Source organism: Bombus bifarius, unplaced genomic scaffold (assembly GCF_011952205.1).
Source record: "Bombus bifarius isolate JDL3187 unplaced genomic scaffold, Bbif_JDL3187 scf7180000008212, whole genome shotgun sequence".
Taxonomy (NCBI): domain Eukaryota; kingdom Metazoa; phylum Arthropoda; class Insecta; order Hymenoptera; family Apidae; genus Bombus; species Bombus bifarius.
In genome coordinates, this window is record NW_022884515.1 from 379,416 (window position 1) to 402,215 (window position 22,800).

At 42.5% G+C, this 22,800-nt stretch overlaps 1 protein-coding gene across 2 annotated transcripts in view; it reads left to right on the forward strand.

The window, feature by feature from the left end:
- LOC117210750 (transcriptional activator cubitus interruptus) overlaps nt 1-22,800 on the forward strand; it is a 145,961-nt gene that overhangs the window by 72,661 nt on the left and 50,500 nt on the right. The window contains exon 1 of one of the 2 annotated variants that reach the window (XM_033454061.1): nt 97-1,625. The exons of the other annotated variant lie outside the window; for it this stretch is intronic. The gene's annotated coding sequence lies outside the window, so the exon portion shown is untranslated. Of the gene's footprint in view, nt 1-96; nt 1,626-22,800 lie in introns of those variants that run through there. 2 annotated transcript variants of the gene reach the window in all.

A 22,800-nucleotide genomic window follows, 5' to 3' on the forward strand; every position in this document is an offset into this window, starting at 1 on the left:
CCTGCTAGAGTCCAGCTCAATCAGGGAGTATAGCGTGGCGGAGAGGAGGCAGAAGGCGGTAGTGGGAGAGCTTGCACGGTATACTGAGGGAACTGTATCCGGACGGGGCAGGGGCCCTCGACCGACTGGGTGGTCCTACCGCTTCAGTTGTGTTCCGACGCGCTTCAAGCCAACACTACGAACACTATTTCGATCCAAGCGTCGTGTCGTGTGCTCCTCTCGTCCAACGGCACCGCCAGAGCCAGACGACCGCCAAGGAATAAGCAGAGTCCTACCGGTTCCACGCAACCATTCGATCGTCGACGAGACACTGGATCGCCAGGTTTTGCTCCTGCTCCATCTAATCGATCCTCTAGGCGTCGAAAAAGTACGAGAAAAATAGGAGCTTCTATGGGAAATGTAACGTGTGCCGCGAGTTTAATCACGTCCGATACAGTTTGACGTTGTTTGACCATATTTGATGTCGTTTGACGTAGTTTGACGTAGTTTGACATTGACGTCAAGCGTGTACGAAGATTACATGGAGGTTGTGCGAGGAAGATTTACGATAGGAAGGATAGTTCGAGGATAAGTGCGGTTAAGAAGATATATATATATAATAATATATAAGTAATAGAAGAAGAGAGATTTGGAGGGATCGATTTCTAAGGAGCTGATTGGTGAAGTTGGAAAGTGTCGGAGGTAGAAAGCTCGTTCCGTGGGAGGAATCGTGTGGTGCAGGGGAACCGAGGGCGTCTGTCAGACTCGCGGACCTGTCAAGTCGAGGATTGGCTGACGTGATCGTTCAGATTGTTAATAGTCGGTGACGGCTCGTGGAACGTAGGAACTCCTCGTCGTTCCTCCAAGTTTCTCGTGTAAACCTACGGTTCAAACGATCCATTTAAATTCCATTTACAGATTCTTTGGATTACTCGAATTATACTCGTGTATATTCACTTTGGATTATCATTTGAACTGGGTTGTTCCCGTGAAAATGGTTTCACGAGGTAATTCGTAATTGGCGATTCGGTAAATCACAGGATCCAAAGAAATTGTTGTGGTGTGGGGCGACCGGTTTGTTTCTCCGTGAGACGATCGGCCGATGATCGGTTGCAGCTGGATAAACGACGAGATAATTCTTCGGCGGTGAAGTGAAACGATTCGATCGGAAGGTGCGAAGGAAGGAGATGGTATAAGGGACGATAACGACAAGGTGGCACGGGCTGTAATCAAATGCAGGTTTATTTAGAACGGACGCTTTGATAAAGTGGTTAGTGCGAAAGCGTGGATCGAGCCAATCATACCTGATTGCCCGGACGTGAGTTGTGCGAACAGAAAGAGAAAGAGGAGAAGAGACGTAGAAAAGGCGAGGATATAAGACGTGAGTGGAGTCGAGGGAGGAGGGACGCGATCTCCAGAGGAGAGTCTCGGAGAATTGCGCACGGACACGTTCCAGATGAAGATGTCCGATGCTGCGCCACGTGATTCGTAGATCGACCCTCGATTTCTCGATTCGATAGACTTCCCTGATTGGGACCGATTATCGAGAGTGAAGGAAAACAGCTTCTGGTTCTTTAACGTTCGTTTTCGTTCCTATACCATTGATGGAGTTGAAGATGTGAAGATCGCCCATTGGGGGAAACAGGGTGAGTTATCATCCTCTCTTCTTGGAATTGCTAGATTCGTTATCGTAGGTTACGTGATACAGATGTCAAAAAGAGCGATGTGATTTCCTACTACGTTAGATGCTGATTTTGAAGGAGGCTGAAATTGATGGAAGCGTCCGATGTAGCTTTTACCTATGAAAGTTATATATATTTCGAATCGTTATTTGCAGTGTCACAAACTTCTACAACTCTGTTTTATTATCGTGAAATCTCCAAACGATACTGTCCAAACTTTTTCTGGTAATATCAATCTTAAAAGATGAAGATCGACTCTAACGACACGCTTGGTATTCATAAATTTACTCCGAAGTTAATACGCGTGTGTAACAGAATAGGCTATGGTATGACTTCACATCTATACACGTAAACGAACGCTTATTGCTTGTGGTTCGAAGAATCGTTCCTCTTATTGTACACATTTCCTTAACTCGAACTAAAAGTTGCGCCTGAGAATTTCTAAATTTAAAACACCAGAGACTGTCAACAACAAACAAAAAACATCATTTTTCTTCACCATCGAGATCAAACGATCTTCAAGCGTAATTCAATCGACAAAAGTCTAGCCAATCCTCAAATTTACTAAATCCACACGAGACGCGCTTGGAAGGAAAACCGAATCATACATCCTAACCATTCTCTGACGTAAGGTTGCAGGACAAAGCTCATCCTGCTCGTGTTTTCTCGCCGGAATTTCCCGGATATTCGTGTTGTTGGATGCACGAGGAAGAGCATTTCGTTCGTGGTCGTCGAGGGTCCAGGTATGCGCACCGACCACAGAGCCCTATTCAACGTTTTTTCTTATTCTTTCCACCGGCGGAGTTTCACCAGAAGAGGGACCGGGTCCGTTTCGACAGCCACGAGACGCCTAATTCCTAATTCCTATTCTCGCCGTTGCTCTCTCGCCATTCGGGCCCAGAGTTTCGTTCCGAAAAGGGACACAACGCGTTGCTTTCTCGAATTCGAAGCCGACCAGCGCCACAGAGAGAGAGAAATATCTCTATTATTGTCATGGAGATGACCGGCTGCAGGAAGAATGGACGACGAGGGCGAGAGACGTTCACGAAGGGAAAAACGATGTACATAGTCGTTTACAGCTTTTCAAAACCGACGAGAGAACGCGTAACGTGACATGGAGGAAATTATTCCGAGTGATCTGCATTTCCATAAAAGGCAATAACGAAGGAGAATGAACAGCGTCGTCGGTTTTCCTTTCCAAGTACTAATAAGACGACGCCGTGACGGATGCTTCGGAGGATTCGTGGAATCTTGGAAAGAGTCATATGGGTTTTGAAAGATGCGAGTTAGGCAGTTGTCTTGGTTTTCTGCTGGAACAGGATGTTTAGAGTCGGGAGTCGAGGCAATGGGGATTATTGAACGAAGAGGAAATTAATTATGGCGATTTGCATTTCTGTTGTTGGCTTTTTTCAAAAGATATAATATTAGAATGTTTGGACGTTAGATTAGGTTAGGTTAAATGTTAGGTTACGTTCTCTGGGAGAATAGAAGGTGTACATTTGGAATCGAGAGTTGGGAAAATGGAGACTTTTAAACGAAGAAGAAATTAACCAAATCAAAGTATAACATTACGACGTTTAGGTAACAATTCTTACCTTTTAACGTAGATGGATGACATTCGAAATCGAGAATTAGGATAGTAGGAATTTTTTAACTAGGAAGAAATTAATTGTCTGAGATACGTTTGGTATTTTGTTTTAACAATGGACATATAATTTTCTTTCTTGCTGATAAAAAGAAAAGTAATAGGAATTCCGAAAGCTGAACCGTAGAGTTTTTGAACTCCAATCTCCGTATTTGGAATTAAAATAACTTCTAAGCGATCTAAGAATATCATCCATAACGCATAATGCGATAATTGCGGCGGTACTGTGTTCGAGGAACGCAATTTCGAATTAAAAAGAGGCGCTCGTCGAAAGAGTTTTGTTCGATACACCACTCGAATATTGCGATCGAACCAGTTATCTCGTTGATAAGACCATTTAAGGAGGAGGAAATTACTCGCGTCGACTTTCACAACGTTCTACGATCGTTATAATTGATAACGTACGCCAGTGTTATTCGTTACAATTATAATCTCGTTCGATAAAGCTTGCCTCATTTCTTAATTGCACGTGTTGACTTTGTTCACATTGTTTTCACGGTAGAAACTCGGGGGAATAAGGATTTATCCAAGCAACGTCATAAACATTTGCCGTAATTATCGGACAAGATAACAGGTTCTGAACGCATCCTACGAGATATAATGTAATATTTGAGAAATTCAGCGTGCCGACCTCGCTGGCAATAAACCGCAAGCAAAAATTCCTCTACGTGTACGCTGGTCACTGGATCTTTGTTTTATCGAAAGACACGCTTCCTGCATTATCGAATTTAAACTTTCTTATCTCTTTATTAAATTATCCCTTTAGTCGTTGCTCGATGAAGATGTTTTTCGTGGTGAGGATAATCGTGGAAATTTCAAGCCAAAATTCTCCTCTTCCTCTCGATTAGATCTTCTTCGAGTCAGCTTATATCATGTGGATATATAAAACGTAATTTAAGCGTAGTCCTTCTTTCAATTTCCAGAAAGAATTATTAATAGAAGTTATCGGTGAACAACCATAAGTTTACCATCACCGATCACCAAGATTTCCAGCACAGTGTTAGATCAATATTCATTTCCATTTACATTCATTTCCATCAGTAACATTACGTAGCTATATATTCTATAAGTCGAACTTAAACCTTTTCTATTCAATTGATATCTTGTTACTATTTATATTCAAAATATTTGTTAAATACTTCTCTAATAAGCATTGCAAGTCAAAGATTAATTGCCAAAAAGTAAATCAACAATTACATAGCGCTTCCGTCGCAAAGAAATGTCAAAGAATTATTAACAAATAAATGTCCAATATAAATCATCAATGATACGTAGAAATTTGTTTTAAAGCAGATATTCTTTGTTTGACGTTGAAATTAATTATTTGGGGAAGGTAGTTGAAAGGTAAAAATATTGAATCCGTGACAAAAGGATTAAAGCAACGCGTGAAGGTGACAAAAGACGAGTGAGCAGGGAAGAAAATGGCGCGGTTCCGCAACGAATAGGAACCGCCGCGCCGGTGCCGGCGGGCAATCGTACAGACGGATGGACATAACACGGGAGAACCAGTTCTCTCATTTCATTGCGTTCGTTGTCCGATAATGACGCATAGCGCGGCACGCACGTTGTAGCGCCCGAGCAAACATCGCGAGGAGTTTTCCTCCCACGTTTCATTCTCCACTGAAACTTTCCCTAGATCTCCGCATATGCTTACGATAAAAATAGAAAGAGTAGAGTAGAGTAGAGCCGTGTAAATTATGATGATTGCAATTGTCAGACTGTTTGAGTTTCATCACGCTTTGATGATATTGAATTTTGCACGTTGAATCCAGCAGTTCGCTGATTTTCACACTTCCCAACCTAAATTCTGTCTTTTTAGCGAAAGAAATGTTCTTTCGCGTATAGATTGTTTCTTAGATGTGGAATCTGGAGAAAATTAAAAAATTCTTGAAAAAAGAAAAGGAAAGTGTTTCGAGGGGATAAATTTGAAATTGATTTAAATCAATTTTAATTGACATTATTGGGAATCTGATAGAAATGAAAATTCGACGGTCGGAAAGGGTTAATATCGTCGATAATCAGCGAGTTAAAATAGAGGATCCCATTTTATCCAGGATAAAATATATTCCATTTTTCCATCGACGAAGAAACAGGCTTCTTCAAAAAATAATAAAATCGATCGACTAATGTTCATAGAAACAACAATCTCGTTAACGTCCAAAAAAAAAAAACGATCACTCCACTACAAAGTGCTAGATCACCGGATCGATTAAAATCATTCTTACAAAATGCAAAGCTTATATACTCGCACAGATTGATAAAAAAAAAAAAAAAAACACCAGGCGAGATCTTTCATCGTGATATACATATAAAAATCGATGATTCAACGATCCTGTCAAGAGCACGCTACCAGCATAACCAGAAGCCGGGAGTAGACCGTATCAATCTTTCGGGGACATTATAATTCTCATCGTGGTGGCCGCTAAAATCGCAAATAACTGTATTACGAGCGGTGCAATGCCGCGGCGGGCATAACAAGAAAGGGGTAGGATGAAGAGAGGGGAGGAGGGAGAGGGCGATCGACGCGCGGTCGTAAGTAATTCGAAGTAACGTCCCTTTAATGAAATTACATCCTATTTGCATCCATAATACGGTGCATGACGAAGAATGGTCGGGCTCCCAATAAAAACTCATTAATTTCCCCGTCCCTCGATATCATTCCGGTTTGTAGCCTCGCCACGTTTGCTGTTCGCCACCAACGACAAGGGAGAACAAGATGAAAAAGTAACGCAAAACCAAATATAAAACACACGATGAAAAAAAGAAAGAAATTTAAAAGAGAGAGAGAGAGAGAAAAAAAGAGGGGGAAGAAACTGGGCGAGAAAAGAAACGAGTTGGCGAGACGTGATCGATCTTTCGAGCGTATCCGAGCGCATGTACGAACGAGTTTACCTGTTACCACATGTTAATCGCCGCGTCGCGGACTTTCCTCGCCCCCTTTTGCACGCCACGCGAATACACGCGAGCGTGCGACTCGGGCAGAAGCTCGCACTTGCTCGAATACGGACGCTCCGGTAATTAGCGGACTGCTCGTACGGACGTTAATAGACGTGTCTAAGGATTATGTTAAACGGCGACGATTATCTGCCCTGCGGGCCACTTTGCGCGCTTACGAAGACGCGTGTGAATGGAAAGCGCGTACACGAGTTGGATTAGGTTTCGGTTCAGAGTGCTTTCGTAGTACATATTGCGCGTGCATTCCAGAGCAACAGCGTGCTTGTTCTGTCAAATTATATGATAGACGAGCGACATCGACGATGCGCTTTTTGACATCGTTCGTTGTTGGAGATGATAATCTTGTATCTTGTGCAGCTTTTATGAAGTTAAATTGGATGGACTAACGACGTTTGAGGAGACGACTTTTCGCGCAGGTGTTAAGAAAATGCGAGATAAACAGGCAAGAAAGTAAAGCGAATTTCTAAATAGACGGAAATACAGGAGTATATAAAAATGACGCTATCGAGCGTTTTGTGAGTAAATTTCTTCGGAAGCAAATCGAAATAGGAACTCGAACGAAGTTAACGTCTCTATGATTACCTTTCGCCCCCTTCCTGTTACGATTCTCGCCTGAAAAAGCAACACTTTCGGCATTCGTTTGCTTTCGAAATCTACAAAATTACCAGAGAAGTGATATTCCGGCGTAGAATTCTAAAATAAGCCGCGCAAAGCCTTCCAGACTTGGTTCCAAGAGCTTTCAACGCCGAGCAACAGTTCATAAACTACGCGCCGTCGACGCGATGACTTCATCTACGCGCCCCTGTGCATTCCTTCGTTGTTATAACGAGAACGAAGAAACGAACATGCGTTCGGACATGCTCTCGCGAATATGAGACACGATCGTGTCTAAACTTTTGCCACGATCAAACCATCGAAAAAGAGATAATCGAAGGATGAAGGGATAGGGATAACGCGACAGAAACGATTCGTTTGGGAACCGACGAACAATCGAACAACGAATCTATGTATTTCTTTCGACTTGTACGAGCTTCTTCCAGCGTTCGACGATCGAAATCACGAAACCCATCGTTTGACGATGAACAATTAAAAATTCGGTGGACAGTAATTAATGAATCGGCCGGGTTGTCTTCGATGAAATTACGAGACGAGGATGATCAGAAATGAGTAATTGATCGTGGAAAGCGGTAAATATCGAGGCGAGCTGTGGCGTAATTAAGCAATGTTTGATGGAAGATTTATGATCGGCTACGAGCTGCACGTTTTTGTATTTACGAAGTGTTCATTAGGTATGCAGCCTAGAGTGTTCTAATGAGAACGTCCTATAAGAAATATCAAGTTAGAAATGATTGCTTTATCCGTTACTATCTCTCATTTATTAGTCTCTTAACGCTTTGTGATTAGAGAGGAAGAAATTAATAATTCCTTAATGGAGCCAATAAACGATTCCACTCACAAAAACCAACCATCTCTTACACTTGAATACACGAAGAATATAATGAGGGATTCAGGCTAATTAAACCAAAAACCTATTCCATATCTATGAAACAAAAGTCACTTTAAAAAATATACGCTTCCTCCTAACTATTATCCCCAAACAAAAACCATCGTCTGTATCGTCTCTCTATGTTCTTTCCCCATTTCGAAGAAACCTTCGAACATGGCAATGCAAAACGCGAGCCGCATTCCACGATACGAAGAATACTTTAACCCAGATCCCTTTTTTCTTGCACCCTCGGTTACTCGGTGAACGCGTAACGATCCCAAGGAAGAAGAGAAGGGAGAACGCCACACGAATGCGACGAGGATGGCGATCGCTGGCAAAAGTTAATCCGCCGGGCGTCAAAGCGCCGCGAGCCGTCCCTGGAAGAGATCGCGAGACGACGGGTTGTTTGCTCTCGCTCGGATTTTACGGCTCCGACAGGCCAGGCCGGACAATTACTGGTTGTTAAACTCTCCGACTGCATGGGCAAAAGCGATCGCAAAAGTCTCTCCGCGGCATCGCATCCCGCGACCATCGGCAGCTGCAACTGCGCACTTTAAGAATCACCATCCACGCACACCGGTTTCTGTATTTATTTTTGCACGCTCCATCCTACTCGCTCTTACCACTGCCCTCGAGTTTCTCTCTTTGTCCTATCGTGTCTCTTTTTCCCTCCCTCGTTTTGCCTTTCTCTGTCGCCCTTGTGTGTTGGCCGCATCATCGTTCCGATTTATGAACGACGATTATTCCCGGAGCGAAGGAACGCGAGTGAAAGAGAGAAAGGAGAAAGGAAAATGAGAAGGACGAGGGAAAGGGATCACGCTAAATTACTCATTAATTCGACGTTAATGCAGCGAAAGGGTAATTTGCGCTTTTATGCCGCTCGATGTCCCAGCCCGTTTTTGTCCTATACTTCTTTTAATAGAGGTAATTACGCCAGGACTGACAAGCCCCCCACCTCAACCATCTTTCCTACCGAAAACATATAAATTTACATGAAGAGCTGGTTCTTCATTTTTTAATCGCCGTTCTGCCAATTCTTTCTTTTTGCTTTACCTTGTTGTCTTTACGTAGGGTGGTTGACATTTTTCGTTATTGCTCGTTTGATTGTCGTTCTTGTTTAGGGTTGCTTGTCGGTTATCTTGCAGATAATTCTCTGCACAGCTCAATTTCTCAGGCAGTGAAATATATTAAACATTTTAATGTCCGAACTTTCCATAATAAAAACATTATTTCTTCATCGAACATATTCGCTCGTAAATAAAGAGTAAAACCATCATGGACTTCAATCTGATACTTGAAATTTTTAATTCATTCGTAAACTGTTCAGCGACACTTGAATTGGTTAAACTTAACGTTCCAAAAGAAACGCTTAAAAGAAAATAGTTTTCCCAAATTTCTCCATTCTGGATGGTTATAAAGACTATGAGTCAGCTGTATAAATAGACCGTATTCAACGACCAAAAACGCTAGCACAAACGTAGATATTTTCACGGATCTACAACGCCTTAACTTGATTCAGCTAATTTGTAACTTGTCAATTGACCGATATCTATTATTAATCGGTAGATTATTGTATAAAAACGCTTCCTTACAAGATTTATTCTTTTTTCAATGAACGAATAAATAGATCACTGTCGCAATATTTCGAACAATCGACGATCACAAAATCCATAAAATATCACGGTGAATTTTGCAACATGACAAAATCACTCTCGATGTAAAGTCAAATTATTACTTTAAAGAGAAGAAAACCATTTAATCGGTATTTATCGTCGTAAATCACTATGTTAAACAAAACAATGCATTCTCCTGCTGAAGCCGGATCTCCCTTCAACAAACCCCATCCAGCGAAAGATCAAACCAATTAAGTTATCCGGGTCGCCGACGTCTTCTCGCCATCCAGTGCTCGAAACGAATTGCAACATGCCCTCCGTTATACCAGAAAACCTTCGACCTTCCATAATCAAGATACTCAAGAATCAAGATATACTTTTCAGAATTTGTGTACCACGCACACACACACACTTACATAAAAGAAGAGAAACGAAGAGGGTGGAAATAAAGAAAGAAGACACAGAGCCCTGTAGGTCGTGGAAGCTGAACAGGATGAAGAAATTACGCGATGAACGCGGATCTCTTAATTCTGACGGGACAAGTTTGCGAGGCTGACCTCCGCTCGGTTTCGAATCATGCTCGCGGCCGATGGACAACCTGCAATTATCTTTGGCAAACTAGAGATCATCGTGATTGCTCGCGCTTCGCCCTCCTCGTGTATTTTCCCAGACACGTCCACGGGATTCGCTTTGATCCCGTCCCGTGCTTTTCCTCCGCGCACGGATTATTAACGAGATGTGCTCGTGTCGCATCAAAAGATCCCGTTTAATTGGGGAAACCTTGGTATTTGGTTCTCGGTGTCGCGCCTTTTTGGCGACGAGCGTGAGAGATGCGACATATGAAAAAATTGAAAGTGATTTATCGGTCAACCGAGTGTCGGGAAATTTTGGATCGAAGCGACGCTAGGAGAATGCAAGCGACGTAAGTTGAAGCTCCGCGCCGTTCAATGACAGGATTTCTCCTATTGTTTTGCACGCCAAATTTTTCATATCCTCGTCATTCATTGGCGGAATTTGTCTAGAATATTTGCCAAATATTCTAGATACTTCTATTTCTGTTTCTATTTTACCAATTTTTTTCTTTCTAATAAAAATCTAGTAGAAATATTTCTAGTTTGAGGTTTCAAATTTATTTTCAGACTGGTACAGCCGTAAAATGTTGGTTGCCTGCGTAAGGGTTAGATATTAGATATTATATTAATCGAATGTTTTATCGTGTTTATTTATTACGCTTGCTGTGCATAAACATCTTATTTCCAAACACTTAAAACCTCATTTATCTTAAAGAAAAAATGGATCAAGCGCGGAAAGCGATAAAAATTCGTGTTAACGAGCGAACAGTTGCAAAATCAACTTGTGAACGTAGTCGTAGTTTCGCGTTTCACATACGATAGTCATAATCGCGTCATCGATCGCGTTTTCGACCAGGGCGTGCCATTGGTTTTCGTACCATTACTTTTAAATATGGTTTCGAATCGAAATGATGTGTGACTGCTAGAGTTGTTCATGTATATACAGGAGAAAGCGAGCCGTGCATAGCTCGAATATTCGGGCTGCGTCGAGATCTCGAATATCTCGTGTGGCTTAATTATTCGAGCAGCGCGGGCAATTGCGAGCACGTCGTACGATTCAAGACATTTCGACATTTCGTTCGAACGACGTTAGTCCGATTATGTGAATGACGATTTTCCCCGAAATGCAAAATATTTATTTATCAATTCACTTGGCCATCCATTTATTTATTTGTCTATTTTATTATTTACATAGTTATTCTTTTACGAGCTGAAAATCTTTGATATTTAATATGCGAGCTTAAAAAATTCTTTTTCTATGTGCTAATTATCTTTAAATATGTAATCGAATATATAATAACGTATATAATACAGCGATTATTTAGGATGAATTAAAACATCTTTCGGTAAATGTAGGTTTTTTTGAGTTTCGTAACTCGATATTGGCCGTCGTATTAAGATCTCGATGGCTGAATTTCGGTGATACGAACAACAGTAGCATATACTTCGAATTTATAATGAGTCTTTAGAAACAGGTATTTAAGAACTACTTCTTCTCTATTAGCATAAAGGAGTATTTTAATGGACATCTTATTCTCCGTATTCGCTATGCAAACAAACGTTCGTTGATTTCTTTATAGATCCGTTTTTTCCTTACTTACTATATTAACAAATTTGATTCTTATTTCTCATCATCAGAAAAAGAAAAGAAAAAGAAGGAAGGAACTAAAAGGATTCTTCCCAAACGCTGTCGTTAACATTTCAATACAACAAATTACAACATCGCCGAGCTGAAACCAACCCTTCACGAAATTTACCCCTTTACCTGTCCACAAACCAAAATAGAAACCGCTGTCACTAAAACCGTCAGTTCAACGGATTATTTAGACTTCTTCGCCTCCTGATCACAAAAAGTACCAACTCGAGCGTAAACATCATCCACGAGCCGCTTTTCAACCCCTGGATTTTCCCGACCATCGCTTCGATTATTCCCAACCAATGCAAACAATTAATCCCGGCGTGTGCCATTCTCGCGAACGAAGGTGGTCCTCCTCGAGGAGCGATCCAACTCGACAAACTTCAACCCCTTGAATACCAGAAAAACTGGTCAACGAACGAATCAAGGAAACGCTATAAGATCATCAAACACCGCTTCTGTTGTTCCAATTGAAAAGATCGAATTGCTCGTCTCAGCAGGGAACAATTAACACCACACGCCACCAATGGCGACTTTTTTTATTAGAAATATCGAGCAGAAAACGCGAATCCAAGCGGAAGATTATCGAACGAAAATTCCAACAGCTTCACGTTTTGCTTATGATCGTTTGTTTATTGTTTCGCCCCATTAAAGCGAGTAGTCTCCTGCGTCTTGGCTCGAATGGACTTCGTGAAAGAGGCAAATCATGCGGAAAGTCAGCGCCTGGTATAAAGACATTTCGCGTGCGCCGTTCGTTTCGACGGTTCCGCGAGAGTTGTATGCAAATCGGCCGCCTCGCAGCGCCGCGCCACCGCAGATCGTCTTTGTTCCCCGTTCGGTTTCTGCGGTCGCGAGGGATACGAGAATGAAAGCAATTGGCGCTTAGAACAACCAGTTTGGGGCCGTTAACGCGGCTTTCGTTGGAAGAGGAGGACGAAGGAGAGAAGAATACACCGCGGTCTCTTTTTCGAGGATTCGAGGCAAGCGAAGCGGAAACGCACGCGATTCGATCATTGTCCGCTCATTGACATCCCGCTGAAAGACTTTTTAAGGTGAAGCTCTCTATGTTCTCTGATGAAACGGTGTGTGATAGGGTTTCGTCGAGGGTAAGTTAAGACGATTAACCAACAAGGACCAAACAAAGGTCTATCGTAATCGATTTCTTCAGATTTCGCAAAATTGTCGAATCAAAAAAGAAAAAAAAAAAGGAAAATGTTAAAAAGCTCGAATTATAGAATCCGACGATGTAAATTGATTGCGAAGGATCGCAAATTTTAGCATTTAAATGGCGAATTTAAAATAGAAACACGCTAAAGATTAAGATTATTAAGAAGAGAAAAGTTACGAAACGATGAGAATCTTAAACGTAACAGTAGAAACCATCTCGTGAAATTCAACGCGGGATCTTTCGTACTTCTGCAACTGCAAGCCAGGCTAAAGTCAAGCACACCAGGTCCATTGACTTTGCAGAGCTACCCCTTGGGAGAAAGGGTTCACCGACGCGTGTAAACGTCAGATCTAATCTCAGTATCGCCATTGTTTCACTCTTCAATGCGGTTCCATCGACAGCGTAAAGCTCGAAACCGGGCGTGTGCCAACTGCAACGTTGCTTCCACCTTGCGAAACAAAGCCATCGTTAATCAGTGCTCGTAAGGGGTTAACGATCATCGTCAATACGTCGACAGAACCGCGATACCCTATAGGTCTCGATCGACTTCTCGCGTTCAATTGCCAGTCGGTCATACCCTTTCTTTCATCGCCCTTCGTCAACCCTCTAACCTTTTAACCTATCCGCGGCTTCTTGTCCAAAAAAGAGGCGTTGTCACCGCGTTGCTAACCACAATGAAATTCACCGAACCATAAGTAAATCGACTCGACGTACCCCGTGGACTTTATTGCGCGACAATATAATTATTTTGCGTGCTACTGGTGGCCAATGTTCGACGGGGGATGAAATGGAAGAGGGAAGAGGTTAAACGAGAAGGGGTAGTTGGCAGAAAAGCAGGCGTGTGCCACGGTCGATGGGCAACAATGAGCCGCGAACTCGGCCCGTTTGTTTGCCAAACAATCGGCGCCGCGGCGAAAACAAGGCGAAACAATCGGCTATTGTTTCGAGCCGGGAGAGGCTATCGCGAAGAAAAGAGGGAGGAAAGTCGGCGCCGACGGGAGACGTGAGTATTTCGGGGGTGGCGGAGAGTCTCGAAGAGTGGGAGAGGCTTGTTTATGGTCGCTCGATATATCGTTAATTGACTGACCCCGGGGCGAGACGACGAAACGCGTCACGATCTCGGTCGTGCTTAAAATGGGATCCGCATGGAGAACGATCGGACGATAAAACCTGGTGACTGGCGGAGATACGCGGAGGCGATTGGACTTGCTACTTGTTCGTTACGAAACGATTGTCAAACCGAGAGAATTATTGGGGGAATTACTCGAGCTGGTTGGGCAACTCGGTTCCCCGACTTTGATGTCTCATTTTGAGCACACTGTTGCGAAGTGTTGCGTCTGAAGCGTTTAGAAAATGAATCTGCTTTTAAAATGTTTCTCGGTTTCAGTGACACTAAACTTTCCAGAAGGATAGATCATTAACTTCTATAACATCTCCATCGTAGAAAGGTGAGATAGGTAATTGCATATTTTGAGGACATTTTTGATAATTGTAACTGATTGGGCAACTCGGCTTCCTCTACTTTGACGTTTCATTCTGGATTGGGGCTTACGATGTGTCGCTGACGAAGCGCTTAGAAGAAAAATCAATAAATTCCGTTTTTTTACTTTTCTTTTTTTTGGAAATTTGTGGACTTGAATAAATATTGAAGTGCTTCGAAGAACAAATTATTTGTTCTTATTGTTTCGTTGTTTGTAGTCAGAAGATGGGAGAGGTAATTGTACATTTATGGAATTTCTTAAAAAGTTGTGACATGCTACGTGTTACTTCTCAATTTATGAAGATGATCAATTTTGGATAAGTTTGGTTAGATATAGTAGAACTACGTACGCTGAAGTTTTCAAAATAAAACACACGATTCCTATATTCGTCCAATACTTCGTGGTATTGTAATCTAGAGAGGTTAATTACTTCCTGTCTCCGTCCCTACAACTGGAGGCTCTTATCCCCGAACAATCAGCTCCAAACACCCAATCAAAGCCCACATTGCATCACATTGGCCCGCAGTCGCACCGCAAAAGACAATAAACGACTCTGGCGAACCGCAAGAGTCTATAAACATCCGACATTCAAACCTGTATACACGCACAACACAGTTCGAGTTTCTTAAATTTGCATACTTCAAACTTCCGCAAATTCTCTTTAGGGACTTCATTCTCTCCTATATTCTGCTTTTTCCAAGAGAAAGAGATCTTCAATGTACACACACACACAGCTTGCTTTATACGGTATTTTACATTATAAGACACGTGCTGTAAGATCACAGATATACAGTAAGATAACGAGAAGATAAACGCAGTCGGGGGAGAACAAATGAAATTTCACAACTCACAAGTCATTATCCTGTATAATGTAAGATTGTAAAATTATGAAGAAAGATTCTATAACCTACAGTTCGCAGCTAATCAATACGCTAACGTTATTACTTGCTAAATTACTGTATAAGAGCAATGTAGATTACGAAATCGTAAAATTGTGAAAGAGGAATCTATGACCTACTAATTACAGTTACAGGAGAGTCCATATATTCTAACACTTGTGCCGGACAACGCATAATAACGTAATATGCACAGAAAAGGGAAACGTCACATTTAGAGGCATAGCTGGCGGATCGTCAAGCTCGAGCGAGATCCGCCGCCGGTTTCCTCCTCCCAGGTCCGCTGTCAAGCCCGGTGTTCTTTTTTTAAAGGCCGCCGACAATGTACCAGCCGCTATAAATACGTACGCACGCGTGAATACGTCGCGACTGTCGCCACGTGTGAAGCAGCTTGAGGGTCTTCCCGTCCCTCTGTTCTTCGCGTTTCTTCGCGCTCACGCGTCGCTTCCTCCTCTTTTAACCCTCTACACTTTACACTTCTTATTTCTCTTCTTTCCTTTGGCCGCTTCTTGTTCTTCTTTCTTCCCTTGTTGCGTGTTCCTTTCGCGAACGACGGAGACGATGGCGTCGGAGGAGGAGGCGGAGAACCAACGGGGGGAAAAGAGAGAAAGAGCAGCAGGAATATTCCCGGTCGACATTTTTCTTGTCGGAATGCGGAGTCGTTACGTTCGCGAGGCGTTACGATCGAAACGCCCGAGATGTTCTTACCGGTTCCACGGACTCTCGACGAGCGTCTCGCGTTCCCTGTCCCCTCGAGAGACGGGATTCGAGATCGAGCACCGTGAACAACGTGAACTTTCCAGAGCTAACTCGTGGCTCCAGCCGATGAGATAAGATTCGAACCGGCAGCCCGTAGAATCGGCGCGTGTGCCTTTCCATGGATCTCGTTTGATGAGAGTAACCTGATTCTTCTTCTCGTACATTTCGATACGACGCTCGATTCTCGTGGGAATTCGATGGAAATTGTACAAAATGGCCCGCAAAATACACAGCCGCGCGATATGTGTGGGTATATAAAATTAATAACCAAGAAACAAAAAGAAATAGCTTTGGTGTTTGTGCAAAGACTACGTAATGTGTTCAAATTAAAAGTGTGTATACGCAACGTGAAACGTGGGACAATACCTTCTATACAGTGGCTACAAGGGATATTTGCACGCTACTGCATTTATCGTTACATTTATGTATTAACTAATATGGCCTGGCTATAACAAATTTCGTGGCATTTAGTACGTACCTTCATATGATTACAATAATTTGATACTATGAAATGAAGTGTAGAACCAGATAAAACAATGTTTTATTGAAGAATAATATGTGTAAATATGATTTTTCTAGCCATTGTAGGTTCAATCTTCCAGAACGAGCAATTCTTTGCGATATTCTTGTCTAAACTAGTATTGTTCATTTTCTTCGAAACGCTGAAAGGCTAACAAATTCCACTTTATTTAGTATTCTACGATGAGACGCGTACGATGCAAATGAAATAACAGAAAAGTATTTGATCTATAGTAGATATCAATGGACGTTCTAAATGTACGTATTAAAGCTCGACAAAGCGTTCTGAGTTCTATGTCATGAAAGATTCTGACAAATTATCGAAAAGCAATTCAGTTATCGCAATTACGCTCAACGTATTTAATTCGGACACAATCGACAAAGAATGGACAAGATTCTTTGCCATGGGACGAAATAGGCAAGGTTTTAGGTTTTTGTCGTTGGTCCCGCTGGCATAATAGAGATGACGCGGTAGCTCTAGTCAGACGAACCTAACCGAATCGACGAGCCTTCCGCGAACGGCTTCGGCCAGAAAAAGGCATCGTGGCATGAATTAAGGACGACTTCCGAGTAAGTAGGATCCCCGGTACTTCGTAGACCCCTGCCACGCCTCGTAACAGCCGAAAATTTTCTCTTTCTCTCACCTCGTCACGACGACGTCTCTTTATCTCGCTCCACCTTTTACCTGAAGCTGGTTCCTCAACCTGGAAAAGAAAAAGCTTACGTCTAACTAAGAGATAAGACGCCGCCTCGCTCGAGATGCGTTTTCCCTAATAACGATTTATTTAACTCGAGAATCGCCTCCGTATCGGCTCTTGCCTTCGTATTTTTAGTCTCGCCACGAGGTCTTTCGGCTCGTTTCCTCCAGTGAATTTACTGTTATTGATGCTTTATGAGATACCTTTGGAATTTTAGAAATTTCGTGAATATATTCTGATACGTATTTTTAGGATAGAATGAAATGGATATGAAGATGGTGAAGATAATCGAAGATGGTATACGAACACGAAAATCACACTCAACGCTTGTATTTTCTACAAATTTTCTAATACTAAAATACGTAATTGGTATACAGTTTTTCGGGAATCAAATATAATCGTGGTTCGTATGTGAAAACAGCCCTGCACGATACGTCTATTACATCAAACACGTAGCGTTTTCCACCATGAAACAAATTTTCAAAAAACCCATCGTATCCTCATACAATTTATACAACAGCATTCCATCCAAATACAAGCGTAACGACATTAAACGCCTGTTACATAAAAAAGGCAAAACCCGGAGCGAATTAAAAAAGGGCCCCAAAACTTCGTAATCGAAGTAAAATAGCAAGAAGCGTGGATTCTCGAAGCGGCGTTACAAACGGGTGGCAAAGTGAAGGTGCCTATGGTTCAGCGATTCGGCGGAACCGTTTAGCCCGGTCGATGAATCGATTGAGGCAAAAAGAGGAAGAGACGAGAGGATGGTTATCGGTTGTTGGCGGCTAATCGCAGTCAGGTTCGTTTCGTGTGTTTAAAAACGTTTGTCGCCTTGATCGTTTTCCTCGGGATAATTAGCGAGAGCTGGCCAGGAGGATAATCATCGATAGTTGTCTTTTTTACCGTGTCTATAAACCCATCGGACCGCGCTCGTCTTCGGTCCCCGTGAACGTCACGTGTGCGTCCCCTTAATCCCTCTTAAAGGCCCCTCGGGACGAATACTCGGACACGAGAATGCCCGAAGTAACACGAACGTAATCACGAGGACGAACGCACACACCCGCGCTCGAGGACTCCGACGGGGCAGACATCTCTTTGTTAGAGGGTCCAGTTCTTTCCACGTTCGTAGGAAAGGCTTCGAACCGACTTGGTTACTTTGGATTAGGGGGCCATGCCGCGTGAATCGATGGTTCGAGAAGGTTTTAGGTATGATTAGAGGGTTGGTCTATTAAAACGTTTTAAAGACCTGGACAAATTATCAGAGATATTACTAGAAATTTTGTATTCCAAATTTCGTGGTTGGTCGATTACTTTGGACTAGGGACGATCTTGTGCGAATCGATAGTATGAGAACGTCTGGAGTACGTCGATTTATTAAGACATTTTGAGTCTTGAACAATCTATCAATTATCATTAAAAAGATCCTAAATCAACTATTTGGTGTTTAAAGCATTTCTGAAAGAACATCAATCATAAACAGTAGATTATGACAAATCGCATTTCCAATTTCAATCGCCATAGTCTCGATCATTTTCGATCCTAAAATATCAAAGATACATATCGAGCCTAGCTTGTCGATTTTTGTAAGAGAAATAAGAAACAATCGATGGTAACTCGTGCATGTCGCTAGAAGCACATACGCATAAGCGACGTGTAGGTCGAGGCCCGAGAAGAACGTGTACGCTGGTTAGTTAGACCCACTGACGGACTCCGTGGGCCCCGAGAAAACGATGCACGAGCTCTCTCTCTCTCTGGATGGCATTGGTAGCCGTAGGTAGGACCCGGTGCGTGTGCCTCGCCGTATATTTCAACCGTGCAGCCTGTCGTTGTGTGCATTGTCGCATACACCGGGTATGAGGTCCGCGGGAGATACATATTTGTTACGGGGATGTCCCTTCTCGGCGCGGACGTGATTCGCCTCCGCGATTTCAATGAAGATCTCCTCGCTGATTGACTCTGTTTCCAACCTCGATCCGTTCGTCCTCGCTTTTCCCCGGAATACATCGATATCCACAAACCGATACTCGATTATTTTTCGATATTTCCGCCTAATGCTTTCTGCTTTATCGAATATTTTCACGGTAGCAACAGCATCGCGTGTTTGGTAGGATCAGTTGTTTTACATATTTCGTGTTACGAATATAAATATTAACCATTAATCCATTTGGTACAGTAGAAGTTTATTTGTTTTTTATAATTTTAGTTATGATCAAATTATGCGTTTGTAAGATGCTTACTACCTATACGTAATTAAAAACGTAGCAGTATAGTTTACAACGAAAATGGTTTCGTGTTGAGTGTATTTTCGATTCGATCTTAATTAACTTAATTTACTTGTCAATTCTCTTGCTTCTGCCGACGATACAAGAGTACGTTGAAAACTCTATTTCCATTGAAACAATGAAGCAAAAAATGAGAAGTACGCTCTTAATTAGCGGAGTTCTCCAATTCCAAGCAGCGAAGAGTCGCGTTTCGCACGCGACGCACAACTGGTTCGAGCCCCGCAGCCCGATTCATCATGTTTCGAGGGAGATGCATATTTGTTACGAGACAGTGTCCCTCCCCGGCTTGAACGTGATTCGCGTTCCTGATTCGAATAAAGACCTCCGACTTGTTGACTTGGTTTCCAGAGCGAGGAGCTCGTCTGGAATCGTGAACACGCTTTACTCGCGCGAGGGAGAAAGGACGACGATTGGCAGGCCGCCTCTATCGGCCCACCAGACTCTCCTTCTTCGTTTTCCCCTCTTCTTTTTTTCTGTCTTTCTAATGGTGTACCCGTCGTAATCGACACGCACCGCGATCCCGATGAGGCAGAACAAGTCGTCTGCCAAGTACCGTGAAATCGTTCTTTCCCACTGTTACCACAGTTTCTTCACGACTTTCGTTGGCCAATTACGTAGACACCTAGAAGGCAAGGCGCCCAATTGAATCCGTTGTCTATCGTTGTTGTGGAATACGGGGAATCGCCGAGGGTGAGGCTGCGTGCGGTTGGAATCGATATTGCTTGTTACTTCGAATCTTGCTTTTGTTCCAAGTGAAACGTGTTTCGTTTTCCTTTGACGCTCGCTCAGGTGATGAACTGCGATTGTGAGAAATTAGAAGTACACATACATACACGTTAAAAGTAGCCTTTCTTTAAATTTACTTTAGAATTTATTATAATTTGTATCATATCCTCGTGGAAGTACGGATAATTTCTTTCTTCAGAATGTTGAGTATTAATCGTGTATTTGTGTAGTGAAATTGAGAAATTAATGAAAAACGGAGGGTCATATATCACTAGCTGTACCAATTTTTAAGTAAAAGTCCACAAAGAGTTTGTACATTTTCAACTCTTCTCTCTATATCTTCAAACATAGATAAGGACAATCTTAACCTTCGAAATAACTCACCTAGCGTAATTATCCGAGTCGCTCAGATCCAAGCGATTCTATCAGTCGAACCATGTACCTAATCTCTTCTGTGTGCCTGACTGGGAAAACCAGTCACCGTTACTCGCCTTGGAAAACGTCGATCTAACCAGAAGACCGAGAAAGAAAAAATACACGATATCGTTAGATCTGTTATCCTCAGGGATGTCTACGGTCACTGGAGATGGCATCTTCGAGTCGTAAGTTTCCGGATTTCAGACGACGCTTGAAATTTACGTCGATAGTTACCCAAACAGAAGATTATCTTTTCGTGCCGAAGTATTTCGTAATCTCTGTCACGTGTTCGATCGGCAATTATGGCTCAGAGGCTTTTCTTACTTCATTAAGCTTGTCACGGTAACAGATTTTATTAGCATTTGTAATACGTGCTTCGTGACAAGTAAAATTTCACTGATAATTGAATTGTGGATTTCGACGTATTTGTAGGAAATTTGAGGATGCAAAGATACATATAATACACATTTTATGCAAAAATATATAAAACATTCAAATTATAGGACTTGTTATAGTAGTTAACGAGAAGAGCAAATTTCCGCCTAAGTTCTATTCCTTCAATTATATTTATAAAAATGTGAATTTGCATAAATATCCGCAGTCTTCTAATAATATGAGTTCAGTCATTAATAATATTAGTACAAAAGGGCCAAGGTCCTTGATACTTGTGAACAGAAGTATATGTATATTACTGTACATACTTAGCTAGATCTCGTCGGAATTAGTTACAAGTTCGACGCGAACCACAAGGTATCCCAACGACATTACAATTTTTTTCTCGCGTACCATCGCTAGAGTGCTCAGTGCTCATTAAGGAGAAGTTGGCGAGGGGAGAGGGCTGCTCGTAATTAGTGGCACTAACGAGGGACGCGCTTCTTGCGGTGCGTGTACGTGCGTAACACCGGTGTATGCGTCAACGATCCCCGATTTTTCTACTTTTTCTCCGCTTCCCTTTCTTTTTCGATCATCTTTTTGGACCGTTGCTTGTGACTGATGATGATGTTGTAAGGATTCTGCGAGTGTAATGGGAGTCTGGATACAAGGGTGTGAGTTAGTTTACCCGTAGAGTATTTTCTCTTTAGATACTAAAACATGATATTAGAATTTTCTTCCAGAAAATATTTTAATATATCTGTACTGTATGTATTTCCCGTAGAGACGAAAATGTAACGTTCTAATGTTCAAGCTATCGTAATTCATGGGAGAAAATAATTTACAATACCGTAATGTACGTTCGAAAATAGTAAATCGTCGAAGATTATTATTGGTACTCAATATACACGCGAGACGCATTCGAACTTTCATATTGTAATCCCAAAAATTTCGTTCGAGCCAAAGGATTCTCAAAATTCGGCAACGGTTGGCAAAAAGAGATCTTGACGCAACCACGGCTTTCAGAAAACGGTTTGCTTATGCAATAACCTCCTGCCTTCGATGTTGGACGCGAGAGAAAATAGCGGAGGCGCGGGTCCCGTGAAGAATTAAGACCCGAAGCCAAATTCGATGCAGCTTCGATCAGGCTACGTCGCTTCGAGAAGAGGGTCCCCGGCTCCTCGTCCACCTGTTCCTTTTTTCCCCCCATCTCTCGAGTGCTATCTCTTTTAAAGGGCCCAGCTTATACGAACGCTTCTAGTCCAACCGGTCCACGGACACACAGCGATGCCACCGTGTTCACAGCGTGGCCGAAAAACACCGTGTGTAAGCACGACGAAGATACCATTCGCTAGTGGAAGGAAGAAAAGACGAGCTTGGAGAATTATTTATGGTGGCTGATAGAGACGCGGCTTCGAGGCAACGTTGTCTAAGAGGCAACAGACCCACGCACTGGCATTCCTGCCTCCATCCAACCTGGCTGTCCTTCTTCCTCACCTTCCCTTGTTCTGCTTTCTTTCTCTTTCTTCTACCCGTCTTCGTTGTCTTCTTCTTCGTCTTCGTCTTCTTCTTTTCTTGCCAGCCGACTTTATCCTGCTCGACTCGCTGCTCGTCATTCTCCACCTTCTTGGACACGTTCGTCCGACATGGTCCTTCCATGGTGATGGGTAACGAGCCGATGGGGAGAGCTGCAGAAGATTTTCTGAAATCGATGGAACCCGGATAAAACGCGGTTGACAACATTTCCGACAACGTGCCTCCTGGTTGTAGCGTGTGTTCTTTATAGGCTGAGAATGGCTAAATTGAGTCAGGTGTTGCCTGTTTTATGACGTGCCTGATCGATAGTCGATCGAATTTTCATTTCGAAGTGTATCGACGTTTTTAAAACAGTATAGTTTGTTTCCATTGATTCCA